A 13,789-nucleotide genomic window follows, 5' to 3' on the forward strand; every position below is an offset into this window, starting at 1 on the left:
TGTATCTCTTAACAGTATATTGGCCATCTCAGCATGACACTTCTTCAGCTGTGAAACATGAAATACATCATGAACTCCTGACAGTCCTTCAGGTAACTCCAACTTGTAGGCAACTTCTCCCATACGTTCCAAAATTCGATACGGTCCTACAAATCTCGGGGCTAACTTTCCCTTAACTCCAAAACGTTTCACTCCTCGCAGGGGTGACACTCGCAGATATGCTCTTTCTCCAATTTCATAGGTTATTTCCTTGTGTTTCAAATCTGCATAACTCTTCTGCCTAGACCGAGCTACCTTCAGTCTATCTCGGATCAACTTAACCTTTTCTTCAGACTCCTTGATCAAATCTGGTCCAAATAACTATCGGTCTCCAACTTCATCCCACATCAACGGTGTTCTACACCTTCATCCATACAGGGCGTCAAACGGGGCCATCTTCAAGCTGGCTTGGTAGCTATTGTTGTATGAGAACTCCGCGTAGGGAAAATTGTCATCCCAACTAGATCCATAATCTAGCGCACAGGCCCTCAACATGTCCTCCAGAATCTGGTTGACTCTCTTGGTCTGTCCATCAATCTGCGGGTGGAATGCTGTACTGAACTCCAACCTTGTCCCCAAAGTTTGGTGCAGCTGATGCCAAAACTTTGAAGTAAACTGTGTTCCTCTATCTGATACAATTGTCCTCGGAACTCCATGCAGACATACGATCGTGGTCATATATATCTTGGCCAACTTTGCACTTGTATAGGTGGTTTTCACTAGGATAAAGTGAGCTACTTTGGTCAAGTGATCACCTACTACCCATATAGAATCATATCTTGATTTGGTCCTGGGTAATCCGGTGATAAAATCCATGCCAAGTTTATCCCACTTCCATTCAGGTATCGGCATGGGCTGTAACAATCCTGCTGGCTTTTGATGCTCAGCCTTCACTCTCTAACATACATCACATACGACTACATACTCTGCAATATCCTTCTTCATACCAGTCCACCAGAAACGTTCCTTCAAATCCAAATACATCTTGGTGTTTCCGGGGTGTATCGAGTATGGTGAGTCATGAGCCTCCTGAAGTATTAACTTCTTGATCTCTATGTTATTGGGCACATAGACACGATCCTCAAACCATAAGGTGTCGTGCTCATCCTCACGAAAACCTTTGGCCCTTCCTTCGCTCATTTTCTCTTTTATCTCGGCAATATCTTTGTCCTCCTTCTGAGCTTCTCGAATCTTTCCTAACAATGTAGACTGAACCTCCATTGTTGCAAAAAAACCTCTAGGAACAATCTCCAATCGAAGTTCCCTGAGATCCTCTGCTAACTCCTTTGGCAATCCCGTGCTCACTAGGGTATTAGCATAACTCTTCTGACTCAAAGCGACGGCTACGACATTGGTCTTGCCTGGATGATAGTGAAGCTTCATGTCATAATCCTTTATAAGCTCCAACCATCTCCTCTGCCTAAGGTTCAACTCCTTCTGTGTGAAAATGTACTTCAAACTCTTATGATCCGTGTACACATCACAACGGTTTCCAATAAGATAATGTCTCCAAGTCTTCAACGCATGCACTACGACAGCCAATTCCAAATCATGTGTGGCATAATTCAACTCGTGCGGTTTTAGTTGTCGCGAGGCATATGAAACAACTCTTCTGTCCTGCATAAACACACTTCCAAGTCCTAGGCGAGAGGCATCGCAATACACTTGAAACTCCTTACGTATATCCGGCAGAATCAGCACTGGGGCTGTAGTCAAACATTTTTTTAACTCCTGAAAACTCGCCTCACATTCTTCTGTCCATTTAAATTTGGTATCCTTCTTCAATAACTCCATCATTGGCTTCGCAATTTTGGAAAAATTCTCAATGAATCTCCGATAGTATCCCGCGAGTCCAAGAAAACTGCGGATCTCGCTAACTAAAGTGGGTGCCAACCATTCAGTGACTGACTGAACCTTGGTGGGATCTACTGCTACACCTTCTCCTAATATAACATGTCCAAGGAATCCGACTTCCTTCAACCAAAACTCACATTTGCTGAACTTGGCATACAACTGGTGGTCCCTGAGTTTCTCGAGAACTAAGCGCAAATGCTCTTCGTGCTCCTCCTCATTCTTCGAGTATACCATTATATCATCAATGAACACCACAACAAACTTATCCAAATATTCCATGAACACCTTGTTCATCATGCTCATGAAATAGGCAGGGGCGTTAGTCAGTCCAAACGACATGACCGTATATTCATACAACCCGTACCGTGTGGTGAATGTTGTCTTTGGTATGTCCTTCTCTCGTATCTTCAACTGGTGATATCCAGATCGCAGATCAATCTTTGAAAACACCTTAGCTCCTTGCAGCTGGTCAAACAAATCATTGATCATCGGCAGTGGGTATTTGTTCTTGATCGTCACCTCATTTAACGCGCGATAATCAACAACCATTCTTAGAGACTTATCCTTCTTCTCAACCAAAAGCACTGGGGCTCCCCATGGTGAGGAACTCCGTTGAATGTAACCTTTATCCAATAACTCCTTGATCTGTTTCTTAATCTCCTCCAGATCATTTGCGGGCATCCGATATGGTCGCTTCGATATTGGCCCAGTGCCTGGCAACAATTCTATCAAAAACTCGATGTCTCGGTCCGGTGGCATGCCTGGTAACTCCTCTGAAAAAACATCCGGGTAATCCTTCACTACAAGCACTTCCTCCTGAACAACTCCTGTGAGGGTATTCACTTGGCTACTCCTTGGCGCATGCCTAGATACATACTTAATCCTTTTTCCCTCAGGGGTGGTGAGACAAATTGACTTACTAACACAGTCAATGCTTCCTCCATACTTTGACATCCAGTCCGTGCCTAATATCACATCCAATCCTTGTGACTCCAAGATTATTAGGTCAGACGGAAAAACATGGCTACCAATGGTTAAGGGTATCTGGTTGCACCATCGACTAGCCATATACTCTGGTCCAGGTGAACTCACTAATAGAGGGGTCCTAAGGGTTTGGGTTGGTAGTTTAAACTTATCCACGAATTCCCTTGATATGTATGAGTGCGATGCACCAGTATCAAAAAGAACAAGGGCGGTAAAAGACTTAACCAAAAACTTACCAATAACTGCGTCTGGCTGCTCTTCAACCTCCTCCACGTTAATGTGGTTCACTTGTCCTTTTGTTGAATGGATTGGGCTTCTTTCCAGTGCTCCCATTGCCGTTTCCATTCTTTGCTTCAGGGCACTCTGTGGTATAGTGTCCAGTCTTCCCGCACTTGAAACAAGTAACGTGGCTTAGGTCTCTCTTAGCGGGTGTGGCTGGATTGGAACGGTTCTGATTGTTGCTTGCTCCATTACCATTCCCATTCCTTGGGCCAGTATGATTATGGTTACTTCCTCCATTGTGGGTGTGGCCTCCATGGTTATGAACAAGTCCTCCCAAGTTTGGGGTTAGACGAGGCTTCTGCTGAGCTCCTGAATTATACCTTCCTTGTCCATACTTCCTCTTACGGCTCTCAATCTGCTGCTGCTTCCCTTCAATCATAAGAGCTTTATCTACCAACTCCTGGTAGTTGTTGAATGTTGCCACCATCAACTACATGCTCATCTCATCATTCAGCCCTTCCATAAACTTCTCCTGCTTTGCAGCATCTGTGGCCACATCGTTAGGGGCATAGCGAGATAACTTGCTAAACTCATCTGCGTACTGAGCCACAGTACGGTTCCCCTGGCGTAAGTTGCGAAACTCACGCTTATTCATACTCATAGCTCCAGTTGAGACATGGGCTGTACGAAAAGCTTGTTGAAATTGGTCCCATGTAACAGTGGCTATAGGGTAGGTGACAATGTAATTCTCCCACCATGAGGCTGCTAGTCCATCCAACTGATGGGTGGCAAAACGCACCTTCTCAGCATCTGTACATCCTACAGTGGTTAATTCCCTTCCAATCCCGCGGAGCCAATCATCTGCCACTATCGGCTCAGTGCTACTGGAAAACACCGGCGGCTGCAACCTCAGAAAACGGGCTAAGTTGTCAACTGGTGGTGGTGGCGGTGGGTTGTTGTTGTTGTTGCCTTGGTTCTGAACTAACAATTGCATCAGGGTATTCTGCTGCTGGATCAACTGAGTGAGCTCCGGTGGGAAAGTAAATCTGGGGTCATGTCTCGGAGGCATCTGATGGGTTTAGAGGGGAGAGATTAGAATAGAATGAGGTATAATGAGAAAAACACTACCCATATACACATGAGACAAACACAATCATTTCACTCAATCAATCAAGCAAGGGCATACAATCGATCTAACTATCGTTACAAAAGTGCTCGGACTATACTATATACATGGTGGAATACTACTACTGATGTGGTGGTCTACTAAAAATATTCCTCGGTAGAAGACTCCATGATGTCTGCTCCAGCTTCGTCTTCATAGTCATCATTGCTATCATCAAGGTCCGTGTCGGTGTCGTCAATGATGATGTAGTCCTCCGGGCGAATCTCCTTGGGTTCTTCGTCTTCTCCTCCTGGTGTGGGGTCTCCCATGAATACTCCCAGCTTCCTTTCCAGTTCGTCATTCTTCTCCACTAGTACGACAATTTCCTCTTCATAATCTTCGCGTGTAGCCTTAAGTTCTTCCTCCAGTTCCGTGATCCTTGTCATCGCTTTCTTCAGATCTATCATTCCCGCGCACATCTGGTTCTCCTGGCGACGAATGTGTTGGTTTAACTCCTGGATGAAAGCTGCGATTGATCTATCCTTCCTGGTGCTGATCATCTCCCATTGCTCGTCTCGGCGCCCACAAATCTGATAGATAGTATCCTTAAGCTCCGCATGGTAAACTTCTGCAATGCGTCCCATGGTGATGTGAACTGCCATACTCTTTCCTAGACTCCAGGTTGGTTTATCGAAGGAAAACTCTATGGGCTTAGTGACTGGCGTGAATGTCCTTCCTAGAACTTGAACTTGAATCATCCATCGCTCCTCTTCTGGTAATGTGGCATTGTAAGTCCCGGTGAAGCTTGGTATTCCAATGTTCAGGTACTCAGTGACTTCCTTCAAGTGTCGTCCAAAAGGTGCTTCTTCATCCGGTTGTGCAAACTTGTTCCTTGTGTCCGCCAACCTAAAGAGTAGAAAATGGAGAGGAGTCAGAAATGAGAAGAGAGTAGTGATCTAGGGCTTTAGCTTAGTGGTCATGTCCTACACTCAGCATGTGTTCTGATACCATCTTGTAGCGACCCGACCTCAAACGGTCAAGTCTCTATGCTTCAGTGTCATCCCTGGATCGGTAATGCTGACACACACAGTACTCGAGGATTTATAACAGAGTAGCAATCACACACTTATTACATCAAATGTCTCAAAAGAGAACTTATTACAATAAATATGGCTTAAGGCCATCTAATATGATAACAGCGGAAGGCTTGGAAGATAAAGTGAGTCCATCAACTCCAACGGCATAGCTGAGCTGCACGACAATGACCTAACGAACCTTACTCCTCGTCTGAAAAGTCTGCAACATAATATGTTGCAGCCTGAAAACGGGCCAGCACATGGAATATGCTGGCAAAGTAACACAGTAGAGCAAGAACAGAATAATGCTATCACTACATGCATATTTGGTTGGTGGAAAGCTCTATGGTTATAGTTTTTGCGAAAAGCCAATTTTTCCCTACAATAAAGGAATAAATTTTATTTAACTATCATGGTAGTTGAAACATCATTGAGAAGGTTCCTCCAACTCAATCCCAATTAAAGTAGTTAACAACCCAACAGTATTATTTAATAGTGATGAGATACTTAGGATACTCCAAGTACTAGATACTCAAGATGTCCATAACCAGGGACACGGCTAACCATGATTAGTTTATACAGTCTGTAGAGGTTTGCGCACTTTTCCCCACAAGACTCGATCTCCTCCGTTGGATTTCTCACACTACATGGTGTTTGAGAAACGGATGACCGAGACACAGTCTTTCAGAAGCATTAACCCCTTACTCCGGGCAGACCATACCAACCTACATCCCACTACCTGCTGATCCACCTCTTCGGGAGCTTCACACAACTTACTCAACTATGCTAGAGCCCATAATAGCTTGTGGCTGCACACGGAAATTTCTAGCATAAAAATATCTCAGTTCCCTTTGAGCCTGGGTGGCGGACCATAGGATTATCACACGGGTACTCTGGGATATCCTAGGACAACACTGGATTCCCCAGGTGCCAACAAACAATCCACCCAGATGTGTATTCAAGTTGCCACATTAAGTTGAACCATTAATTAACAATCTCACATCTGTCAGGGATTTCACTCACCCAAACCACGTCTACAAGCATAGCATAACAATATAAGCAATACGTAGAAGTAACTCCCAAGGTTTGAATATAACATGGCAATAGGTTCTACCTCATCAACTACATCCCAACCCACATGTTAATCACATCCTAATCATGCAATGTTTGAGGATTGGAACTAATGCATAAAAACTGAGTATGAGAGGGATATGATCAAAGTGTTACTTGCCTTGCTGACGATCCGCAAAACCTAGGGACTCGTAGTAGCATGTTTCGCACTCCGGGTGTTCTATCGCAAACAACAATAGCATACATAAGGAATCAAGCAAAGAAACGCGAGTACATCCCAAATAAGAAGATCTAACCAGAAAGTTCAACTTAAGAACTCCGGTTTGCAAAAAGAATCAAATCAAACGGAGCAACGAAACTCAAACTACGAAAGAAACAAGATCCGTTTACTAATCTAGACTAAGGTCAAATTTTTACAGTACCAAAATCTTGTTCAAGTTGATTAAACAGAAAGAGCGTTTCGAGACGAAGATCTAGGCGCTTGAATCGCCTGACTCCGATAAACGAGTAAAAAGATAAACTGAAACGAAAATCAGATCAGAAACCGCGATTGAAATAATCGCGGAAAATCCGAGAAAAAGAAAATTGACGAACAGGCTAACGAACGAACGTTCGTTGTCTGTAACTAACGAGCGAAAGCTATTCGTTAAAACGAATGTATGGACGAATGTCCGCAAAGTAACTAAACCGAGAAAAACCGGCAAACCGATCTAAAAAAACGAACTAGGGTTTCTAAAAAACCGGATCGGTTTTTAAAATAAAACCGAACGAACGGCGACGGCGGTGTATACCTCTGGCGGCTTCCGCGGCGGCGCGGCAAGGTGGGGCAACGTGGGGCGGTGGGGTGCGGCGTGCGGCGGCAGCAGCGGCAAGCGGCGGCGTGCGGCGGCGGTGGCAGCAACGGCGAGCGACGGTGGCGCGGCTTCGGGGCTCCAGAGGGGCCCCGGGTCGGCTTATAAGAGGGGGTGGTGGCTTGGGGAAGGGGGCGGGGTGGCGGGGCCGACTCGGCCACAACGAGCGGCGGTGGCGGTCGCGGTCTCTGGGTGGGAGACGGCGGCGCGGGGAGGCGGGCCGGCGGCCTGGCTCGGCTGGGCTTCTGCCCAGTCGGGCGCTGAGAAGTTTTTTTTAAAATAATTTCGCCGGAACTAAAATAAATCCTAGAAAATAAAATAGAAATCTAAAAATGCCAAAACAAATTTTCACCGTCTAAATAAAATATTTAGAACATGATGAACATTTTCTTGGCCCTAAAATGCAACTTTAAAAAACGTGCAATTTTTCTAATGCAAATAAAATAGCAATAAACTCCGAATAAAATCAAATATTTGATTTTAATATTTTTCCTCCAATATTTCATTTATTTTGGAGAAGTCATATTATCTCCTCTCATATATTTTAATATGAAATATTTTCGGAGAGAAAAATAATTAAAACCAAAATCCTCGTTTCAATATTTGATAAAATTCAAATATGAAAACAAAGAAATCCCCAACTCTCTCCGAGGGTCCTTGAGTTGCTTAGGTTTTCGAGGATCGAGAAACGAAATGCAATAAAATATGATATGCATGAATGATCTATGTATAACATTCCAAATTGAAAATTTGGGATGTTACATGAAACCTCTCTTTCTTTATTACTTCCTATTAATTGCAACAATGACCAATACTATATTTTGTCAACTCTCAACAAATTTCATGCATCATACTTCTTATAAGTGAAGTCATCACTCCTCATAAGATTATTATATAATCTTTTATTTCTTTTATTCTTTTTTCTTTTCCAAGATCAAAGCAAGAAAGCAAAGCCCTTAACTCAAAACTAATCTTTATTATATAACTCTGGCACTCGATTACATAGATAGAACACAAAGCAAAACTCAAAGACTAGATCATATTAAAACTTTTATTCTACTAGATCAATATTTAACCAGAAGGATCGAACTAAGGTAGATGATAAAGATAAATATGTGATGGTGATACGATACCGGGGCACCTCCCCCAAGCTTGGCACAAGCCAAGGGGAGTTCCCATACCCATGTACTCAAGTCCCCTTCGGAGGTGGTGGTGATGATGTTGATGATGTGGCGGCAAGCTTCTCCAGCTTAAATTTGAGGGTGAACCTTTCCTCCCTAGAGTCATCATTTTCTTGCTCAAGCTTCAATATCTTTCTGCATAATGCCGCCTTACTTTCCTGCAGAAAACGGGACGGGATAAATTGAACCTTAGATTTGCTTGATCCATTCGAAAGGCTTGACTTCTTGAACTCCACTTGCATATCCCCTGGTTGAGGTAGGGGGACATCGTCTCTCTCTGAGCTTGCATCTTTTGCCTCCTCTGGGTAGGAATCTTCCTCCTCATTCATGGACCATAGGTAGGGATAAATCTCCCCAAAGATCTTTGGATCCGCGGTATAATGGGAAACATAGCTCTCTCCATGTGAATCTTGCGATGACATGCTTTCAGATCTGTCAGAAAAATAGCTCAAAACAATAACAAACGATATTGTCGTAATACAGTGGTCAAAACCTTCAGGAGATTATATAGTGGATTCTTACCGTGGAAAACAAGTATTCTGGGATAAAACGGAGTCCAGAGGGCACACGAGGTGGCCACAATCTTGGGAGGCGTGCCTAGAGGGGTGGGCGCGCCCCCAGGCTTGTCGCCTGCTTGTGCACTTTTCGGACTACTTTTTATTTTCCTAATTTTTTAAATATTCCAAAATGGAGTAAAATTGCTTTTCGAAAACTTTAGGAGTTGGTTTACTTACCGTATCACATACTTATTCCTTTTCAGGGTTCTGGCGCGTGATGGAAGGTTTCCCTTATGTACTCCTCCGGTGTTATGGTATGAATAATATTAGTTTCAACATTTATGGGAGTACCTGAGATATAATGTTTGATTCTTTGCCCATTCACCACCTTCATGTTGTTGCGCTCGACATTGTTGATCTTGATGGCACCGGAACGATAAACTTCTTCGATAATGTAAGGGCCTTCCCATTTGGAGAGAAGTTTTCCTACAAAAAATCTTAGCCGAGAGTTGTATAGCAAGACATGATCACCCACATTAAATTCCCGCTTTTGTATTCTTTTGCCATGTCATCTTTTAACTTTTACTTTGAACAGTTTAGCATTTTCATAGGCTTGGGTTCTCCATTTACCAAGTGAGATAATGTCAAATAACCTTTTCTCACCAGCAAGTTCGAAATCATAGTTGAGTTCTTTAATTGCCCAATAAGCTTTATGTTCTAATTCAAGAGGTAAGTGACACGCTTCCCCATAAACCATTTTATATGGAGACATACCCATAAATTTTTTATAAGCATTTCTATAAGCCCATAGTGCATCATCAAGTTTCTTAGACCAATTCTTCCTAGATCTATTAACAGTCTTTTGCAAGATCAATTTTATTTCTCTATTACTTCATTCTACTTGACCACTAGACTCAGGATGATATGGAGATGCAATTCTATGGTTAACGTCATACTTAGCAAGCAATTTACGGAAAGCACCATGAATAAAGTGTGAACCACCATCAGTCATTAAATATCTAGGGACTCCAAACCTCGGGAAAATAACTTCTTTAAGCATTTTAATAGAAGTGTTGTGATGAACACTACTAGTTGGAATAGCTTCTACCCACTTAGTAACGTAATCAACATCAACCAAAATATGTGTATACCCATTAGAGGAAGGAAAATGTCCCATATAATGAAATCCCCAAACATCAAATGGTTCAGTAACAAGTAAATAATTCATAGAAATTTCCTGATGTCTACTTATATTACCAATTCTTTGACATTCATGACAAGACAAGACAAATTTACGAGCATCTTTGAAGAGAGTAGGCCAATAAAAACTAGAATGTAGTACCTTGTGTGCAGTTCTGTCTCCAGCATGGTGTCCTCTGTAAGCCTTGGAGTGACACTTGCATAGGATTTGTTCCTGTTCAAGCTCAGGTGTACAACGTCTAATAACACCATCTACTCCTTCTTTATAAAGGTGAGGGTCATCCCAGAAGTAATGTCTTAAATCATAGAAAATGTTTTCTTTTGTTGGTATGTGAAACTCAGTGGTATAAATTTAGCAACAATAAAATTAGCATGGTCTACATACCATGGGGTACTACGAGAAGCATTTATGATAGATAATTGTTCATTGGGAAAGCTATCGTCAATAGGTAGTGGGTCATCAAGAATATTTTCTAACCTAGACAAGTTGTCGGCTATGGGGTTCTTAGCTCCTTTCCTATCAATAATATGTAAAGCAAATTCTTGTAGCATGAGAACCCATCTAATAAGCCTATGTTTAGCATGTTTATTTTCCATAAGGCATTTAATAGCAGCATGATCAGTGTGAACAATTACTTTGGAATCAACAATGTAAGATCTGAATTTGTCACAAGCGAACACAACTGCTAAAAATTCTTTTTCAGTAGTGGCATAATTTCTTTGAGCACTATCCGAAGTTTTTCTACCATAATGGATGACATTTAATTTCTTATCAACTCTTTGTCCTAGAACAGCACCAACCGCATAATCACTAGCATCACACATAATTTCAAAGGGTAGGCTCCAATCAAGTGGTTGAACAATAGGTGCAGAAATTCAGGCTTTCTTAAGGATTTCAAATACTTCTACACAATAATTATAAAAAACAAATGGAACATCTTTTTGCAAAAGATTAGTGAGAGGCCTAGAAATTTTAGGGAAGTCTTTGATAAACCTCCTATAGAAACCAACATGACCAAGGAAACTTCTTATACCTTTGATATCTTTAGGACACAACATTTTTTTAATAGCATCAACTTTAGCTTTATCAACTTCAATACCTCGTTCGGAGATTTTATGCCCCAAGACAATACCTTCATTAACCATAATGTGGCACTTCTCCAAATTCAAGACAAGATTAGTTTCTTCACATCTCTGCAAAACTCGATAAAGAAGTTCCGTAGACGGAAAAATAATCCATGAAAACCTCAATCATCTTTTCACAAAAGTCAGAGAATATAGTAGTCACACATCTTTGAAAGGTAGCAGGTGCATTGCATAAACAAAAAGGCATACATCTATAAGCCAAAGTACCAAAAGGGCATGTAAAAGCAGTTTTTTCTTAATCCTCTTGTGACGCATGTATTTGGGAAAAACCAGAGTCTAGAAAGCAGAAATGTGTATGTTTTGATAGTCTTTCTAGCATTTCATCAATGAAAGGTAGAGGATAATGATCTTTCCTTGTAGCGTTGTTTAGTTTTCTAAAATCAATTACCATTATATAACTTGTGATAATTCTTTGTGGGATCAATTTATTTTTATCATTAGGAACTACAGTGATACCTCCCTTCTTAGGGGCACAATGGACAAGACTTACCCATCTACTATCAGCAATAGGATAGATTATACCTGTTTCCAGAAGCTTTAATATTTCATTTCTTACCACTTCTTTCATCTTTGGATTTAACCGTTACTGGTGATCAACAACTGGCTCAGCATCATGTTCCATATTAATGTTATGTTGAGATAGAGTGGGACTAATGCCCTTAAGATCAACAAGAGTATATCCAATAGCGGCACGGTGCTTCCTCAAAGTTTTCAATAATCTCTTTTCTTCATGATCTTAAAGGTTAGCACTAATAATAACAGGATATATCTTCTTTTCATCAAGATAAGCATATTTCAGAGTATCAGGTAATTGTTTAAGCTCAGACACAGGATCACTCTCGGGAGGAAGAGGGTCCCCAAGGGTCTCAACAATCAAATTGTGTTTCAAAACAGGCGTTTGTTTAAAGAATACCTCATCTATTTCATTTCTTTCATTCATATGCATATCATTTTCATGGTCTAGCAAATATTGTTCTAAATGATCGGTAAGAGGCACGACAATAAAAGCAAGACCAATAATTTCATCCTCACTAGGCAATTCTTTATCATGGGGTTGTCTACGAAATTTGGAGAAATTAAACTCATGAGACACATCACCAAAACTTACACTAACCGTTTCTTTCTCATAATCTATCTTAGCATTAGCAGTGCTTAAGAAAGGTCTACCAAAATAATGGGACAAAAATCATGTTGGGGGGAACCAAGAACTAGAAAATCAGTAGGGTATTTTATTTTACCACACAAGAATTCAACATCTCTAACAATCCCAAGTGGTGTAATAGTGTCTCCATTAGCAACTTAATAGTAACATCAATGTCTTCTATCTCAGCAGGCGCAATATCATTCATAATTTCTTGATATAAACTAAACGGGATAGCACTCACACTAGCACCCAAATCACATAAGCCATGATAACAATTGTCTCCTATTTTAACAAAGACAACAGGCATGCCAACAACAAGTCTATGTTTATCTTTTTCATTGGGTTTAGCAATTCTAGTGGCTTCATCACAAAAATAAATAACATGCCCATCAATATTTTCAGCCAAGAGATCTTTAACCATAGCAACATTAGGTTCAACTCTAAGTTTTTTCAGAGGGTGTAGGTGTTCTTATATAACTCTTACGAATGACAGCTGAAGCTTAGCATGTTATTTTATCCTAACAAAAAAGTGGTTTCTCAATACAAGGAGTAGGAATAAGAGGATCAACATTACAAGCAGTGATTTATTCTCTAGCTTCAATGGGTTCTACTATTTTTACTTAAATGGGATGGTGATATTTAAACCAATTCTCCTTAGAGAGATCAACGTGAGTAGCAAATGATTCGGAGAAAGAAGCTACTATCTTAGAGTCAAGCCCATATTTAGTGCTAAAATTATGAAAAGCATCGGTATCCATAAAAGATTTAAACACAATCAAACTCAAGCTTTATACCTGACTCCTTACCTTTGTCGAGCTCCCAATCTTCAGAGTTATGTTTAATTCTTTCCAAGAGATCCCATTTGAATTCAATAGTATTCTTCGTAAAAGAACCAGTACAAGAAGTATCGAGCATGGATTGATCATTACAAGAAAGCCGAGCATAAAAATTCTGAATGATAATTTCTCTTGAGAGTTCATGATTTGGGCATGAATATAAAATTGACTTGAGACTCCCCCAAGCTTGAGAGATACTTTCTCCTTTAAGAGGCCAAAAATTATATATATAATTCCGATCACGATGAACCAGATGCATAGGATAAAACTTCTGATGAAATTCCAATTTCAATCGGTTGTAATTCCAAGCTCCAATATCATCACGTAGCCTATACCATGTCAATGCATTTCCCTTCAAAGATAAAGGGAAGACCTTCTTCTTTACTTCATCTCCAGTTAAATCTGCAAGCTTAAATAATCCACAAACTTCATCCACATAGATTAGATGCATATCAGGATGTAGCGTTTGATATGTCTCCAATGTATATTAATTTTCGATTGCTCCATGCTATATTATCTACTGTTTTGGACATTATTGGGCTTTATTATCCACTTTTATATTATTTTGGGACTAACCTATTAA

This window comes from Triticum urartu, chromosome 3 (genome assembly GCF_003073215.2).
Source record: "Triticum urartu cultivar G1812 chromosome 3, Tu2.1, whole genome shotgun sequence".
In the NCBI taxonomy this organism is placed as follows: domain Eukaryota; kingdom Viridiplantae; phylum Streptophyta; class Magnoliopsida; order Poales; family Poaceae; genus Triticum; species Triticum urartu.